At 37.9% G+C, this 5,541-nt stretch overlaps 1 non-coding gene across 1 annotated transcript; it reads left to right on the forward strand.

Annotated features, from left to right (window-relative positions):
• On the forward strand, positions 1–108 carry LOC112768542 (small nucleolar RNA R71). Its single transcript, XR_003185956.1, has one exon. It is a non-coding gene; the product is annotated as a small nucleolar RNA R71 (small nucleolar RNA).
• The last annotated feature ends 5,433 nt before the right edge of the window (positions 109–5,541 follow it).

Raw genomic sequence — 5,541 nt, forward strand, 5'->3', positions numbered from 1 at the left:
AAGCATGTCAGAAGGACACTTTTTGGTCAGTCCTTTGTATCTCTCCCAAGCTTCATAGAGGGATTCACCTTCTTTCTGTCTGAAGGTTTGAACATCCACTCTAAGCTTGCTCAGCTTTTGAGGAGGAAAGAACTTGGCTAGGAAAGCCTTGACCAGCTTTTCCCAAGAGTTCAGGCTATCCTTAGGTTGAGAGTCCAACCATACTCTAGCTCTGTCTCTTACAGCAAAAGGGAAAAGCATGAGCCTGTAGACTTCAGGATCTACTCCATTAGTCTTAACAGTATCACATATCTGCAAGAATTCAGTTAAAAACTGAAAAGGATCTTCAGATGGAAGTCCATGAAACTTGCAGTTCTGCTGCATCAGAGAAACTAATTAAGGTTTTAGCTCAAAGTTGTTTGCTCCAATGGCAGGAATGGAGATGCTTCTTCCATGTAAATTGGAATTTGGTGCAGTAAAGTCACCAAGCATTCTCCTTGCATTGTTGTTGGGTTCGGCTGCCATCTCCTTTACTTGTTCGAAATTTTCAATCAAGTTGTCTCTGGATTGTTGTAATTTAGCTTCTCTTAGTTTCCTCTTCAGAGTCCTTTCAGGTTCTGGATCAGCTTCAACAAGAATGCCTTTTTCTCTGTCCCTACTCATAAGAAAGAGGAGAGAAAAAAAAAAGAAGAGGAATCCTCTATGTCACAGTAAAGAGGTTCCTTATTGTTAGTAGAAGAAAAGAAGAAGAGAAAAATCTGAACTCAGAAAGAGAGAGAGAGGGTTCGGATTTTTGGTGGGTGAGGGAGAGATGTTAGTAGATGAATAAATGAATAGAATAAGATGAGAGAGGGGAAATTTCGAAAATAATTTTTGAAAAAGAGTTAGTGATTTTTGAAAATAGTTTTTGAAAAAGGTTAGTAGTTTTTTTTGAAAATTCAAAATAAAAATAAAATAATTAGTTAATTAAAAAGAAATTTTTGAAAAAGGGGGAGATATTTTTGAAAATTAGAGAGAGAGTTAGTTAGGTAGTTTTGAAAAAGATAAGAAACAAACAAAAAGTTAGTTAGTTAGTTGGAACAAAATTTGAAAAGATAAGGAGTTAGGAAGTTAGAGAAGATATTTTGAAATTAATTTTTTGAAAAAGGTAAGATAAGAAGATATTTTTGAAAAGATATGATAGAAATTAGTTTTTTTTTTTTTAATAAGATTTGATTTTTAAAGTCACAATTAATGACTTGATTCACAAGAAATCACAAGATATGATTCTAGAACTTAAAGTTTGAATCTTTCTTAACAAGGAAGTAACAAACTTGAAATTTTTGAATCAAAACATTAATTGCTATTGTTATTTTTGAAAATTTGGTATAAAAATAAGAAAAATATTTTTGAAAAATATTTTTAGAATTTTCAAAAATAACTAAGAAAAATGAAAAAGATTTGATTTTTGAAAAAGATTTTGAAAAAGATAAAATTTTTTAAATTGAATATTTGATTTGACTCATAAAAACAACTAGATTTTAAAAATTTTTGAAAAAGTCAATCCAATTTTCGAATTTGATGAGAGAAAAAGGGAAAGATTTTTTTTATTTTTGAATTTTTTTAGATCAAAATAATGAATGCATGCAAGAATGCTATGAATGTCAAGATGAACACCAAGAACACTATGAAGATCATGATGAACATCAAGAACATATTTTTGAAAAATTTTTAATGCAAAGAAAACATGCAAGACACCAAACTTAGAATTCTTTAATGCTTAGACACTAAGAATCCAAGAATGCATATGAAAAACAAGAAAAGACACAAAACATGCAAATACAAAGATCAAACAAGAAGACTTACCAAGAACAACTTGAAGATCATGAAGAACACCATGAATGCATGAAATTTTCGAAAAAATGCAAGATGCACATGCAATTGACACCAAACTTATAACATGACTCAAGACTCAAACAAGAAACACAAAAAATATTTTTGATTTTTATGATTTTCTAATTTTTTGGACTTTTATTTTATATTTTTCGAAAATTATTTAGAAAAGAGAAAAATAAGGATTCAAAATTTTTAATATGAATTCCAGGAATCTTATGCTCTAAAGCTCCAATCAAAGGGTCAGGCATGGCTTAATAGCCAGCCAAGCTTTAGTATGTAACTCAGACATGACACGTCTAACATGCCCTACAGTCGTATTAGACATGGCTTTACTGCCAGCCATGCTTCATGAAACTCTAGAATTCATTCCTTAAAAATTCTGAAGAAAATTACATTTTTGAAAACACATTTTTAAAAAAAAAAAATTTTCGAAAACAAATAAGAAAATTTTTGAAAGATTTTTGAAAAATTTTTGAAAAGAAAACAAAAGGAAAATTACCTAATCTGAGCAACAAGATGAACCGTTAGTTGTCCGAACTCGAACAATCCCCGGCAACGGCGCCAAAAACTTGGTGCGCAGAAATTGTGATTACACTTTAATTATGTAAAATTCATCGCTCTTTCTTTCCCTGGTAGTGGCGCCAAAAACATGATGCCAATACCATGGTTCACAACTTCGCACAACTAACCAGCAAGTGCACTGGGTCGTCCAAGTAATACCTTACGTGAGTAAGGGTCGAATCCTACGGAGATTGTTGGTATGAAGCAAGCTATGGTCACCTTGTAAATCTCAGTCAGGCGGATATAAAATAGTAATGGGGTTTTCGAAAATAATTAATAAAATAGGGATAGAAATACTTATGTAAATCATTGGTGAGAATTTCAGATAAGCGAATAGAGATGCTTTCGTTCCTCTGAACCTCTGCTTTCCTGCTATCTTCATCCAATCAGTCTTACTCCTTTCCATGGCTGGCTTTATGTGATACATCACCATTGTCAATGGCTACTTTCGGTCTTCTCTCGGGAAAATGATCCAAATGCCCTGTCACGGCACGGCTAATCGTCTGGAGGCATCACCCTTGTTAATGGTTTCATCTTATCCTCTCAGTGAAAATGGTCAACGCACCCTGTCACGGCACGGCTATTCATCTGTCGGTTCTCGATCATGCTGGAATAGGATTTACTATCCTTTTGCGTCTGTCACTACGCCCGGCAATCGCGAGTTTGAAGCTCGTCACAGTCATTCAATCATTGAATCCTACTCGGAATACCACAGACAAGGTTTAGACCTTCCGGATTCTCTTGAATGCCGCCATCATTCTAGCTTACACCACGAAGATTCCGATTAAGAGATCTAAGAGATACTCATTCAATCGAAGGTAGAACGGAAGTGGTTGTCAAGCACGCGTTCATAGGGAATGATGATGATTGTCACGTTCATCACATTCAGGTTGAAGAGCAAACGAATATCTTAGAAGCGAAATAAGATGAATTGAATAGAAAACAGTAGTACTTTGCATTAATCTTTGAGGAACAGCAGAGCTCCACACCTTAATCTATGGAGTGTAGAAACTCTACCGTTGAAAATACATAAGTGAAGGTCCAGGCATGGCTGAGATGGCCAGCCCTCTCAAACGTGATCACAGGATCAAAATACAATCCAGGATCCCGGATGTCTCATACAATAGTAAGAGGTCCTATTTATAATAAACTAGCTACTAGGGTTTACAGAAGTAAGTAATTGATGCATAAATCCACTTCCGGGGCCCACTTGGTGTGTGCTTGGGCTGAGATTTAACTTTCCATGTGCAGAGGCCATTTGTGGATTTGAACGCCAGGTTTTGATCCTTTTCTGGCGTTCAACTCTGGTTTTTGATCCCTTTCTAGCGCTGAACTCCAGAATTGGGCAGAGAGCTGGCGTTGAACGCCAGTTTGCGTCGTCTATTCTTGGCCAAAGTATGGACTATTATATATTGCTGGAAAGCCCTGGATGTCTACTTTCCAACGCAATTAGAAGCGCGCCATTTCGAGTTCTGTAGCTCCAGAAAATCTACTTTGAGTGCAGGGAGGTCAGAATCCAACAACATCAGCAGTCCTTCTTCAACCTCTAAATCTGATTTTTGCTCAAGTCCCTCAATTTCAGCCAGAAAATACCTGAAATCACAGAAAAACACACAAACTCATAGTAAAGTCCAGAAATGTGAATTTAACATAAAAACTAATGAAAACATCCCTAAAAGTAACTAGATCCTACTAAAAACATACTAAAAACAATGCCAAAAAGCGTATAAACTATCCGCTCATCACCAACCTATCATGGGTAGTTGAATTCTACTCCAACTTCTACTTACCTACTCTGCAGACTGTCTATGTTCGTCAGCAGCAAGTTCCTATCTCCGAGAGTGCCATACAGAGAGTACTGGAGCTTCCACCTAGCCCAGAGGGATTGAATGCATATCAAGAAGCCTCTCTTAAGTGCCATATGTATCAGTTTAACTGGCATAGCATCCTTGGAGTTATAGCCCAACCTGGCAGCACCTGGATCTATGGGCAGCATCGGTCAAAATCCAAGAGCATCTCAGCCCAATCACTTACCTTGGAGGCTCGCGTGTGGGCACAGATTATGTCCCACTATATCTTTTCGAGCACTCACGAGTCCACCTTCACAGCGGACATGGCTGTTCTCATCTAGTGCATCCTGACAGAGCAACCTCTCAACCTGCCCCGACTCATCCGGCAGGCAATGGGACACGTACAGCTTGTGGATAACCTGCCTTTCCCCGCCTTGGTTTCAGATTTAGTCTCTGCAACAGGTTTGTCCTATTGGGCAGGAGACATGAAGGTCATGATCCTTAGGGCCGACCAGTATGTCCCAAAACGGAAGTACATCAGGCCACAAGTTCCCTCTGCGAGCCGGCCTCCAGGCCCATCTTTGGACACTCCTCCTTCTTCTACTCCACCATCATCCACACCACAAGCACCATCCACCCATTAGATGTTCCTTCAGATCCTTGAGAGGTTCGACCGGCAAGACCGGTGGATGGAGCAATTGGAGCGCCGCAACAAGCGCCGATACAACTATCTAAAGGAGCTCATTGTTGGTACTCACCCACCTCCGGAAAAGAAGGACACCCCGGACTCCCCTTCGCCTAGTAGCACAGGGAGCCATGACGAGCCAGACAGTGGAGGCGATGCTTTCAGCCCTACCTTGCTCCTTGCTAATGGCACGGAGGACCGTGCCAAGCCTTAAGTGTGGGGAGGTCAGTCCCTGACTTTCGGAGGTAATCTCTCTCTCTTAACACCAACATTTGACTTTTTCTTTTGTTAGATATGATAGATTGCATGATAATAGTTGCTTGCATGTATGTTCTGCTTGATTGGAGAAATGACTTTCTTTTCAAGACATTATTTTATAGTATTTCACTAATTCAAATTAAAATTTTTGTTGAACTTGTTTGAATATTGTAATTTGGAACATGGTTTATAGCTAAGAACACACAACCTGTGAGATTTTGAGCTTAATTATATGGTTACATTATTTAACCATGATTTTTATTCTTGTGTGTTTTCTTCTCTATGATTGCAATCTATAGTTTGTTCCATTCTATATGTCCATTGTTTAGTGTATTTGCATGCATACATATGATTGAGGCCATCATTTGTTATTAGCTCACTTATCCTAAATAG

Source organism: Arachis hypogaea, chromosome 17 (genome assembly GCF_003086295.3).
Source record: "Arachis hypogaea cultivar Tifrunner chromosome 17, arahy.Tifrunner.gnm2.J5K5, whole genome shotgun sequence".
NCBI classification, from domain to species: domain Eukaryota; kingdom Viridiplantae; phylum Streptophyta; class Magnoliopsida; order Fabales; family Fabaceae; genus Arachis; species Arachis hypogaea.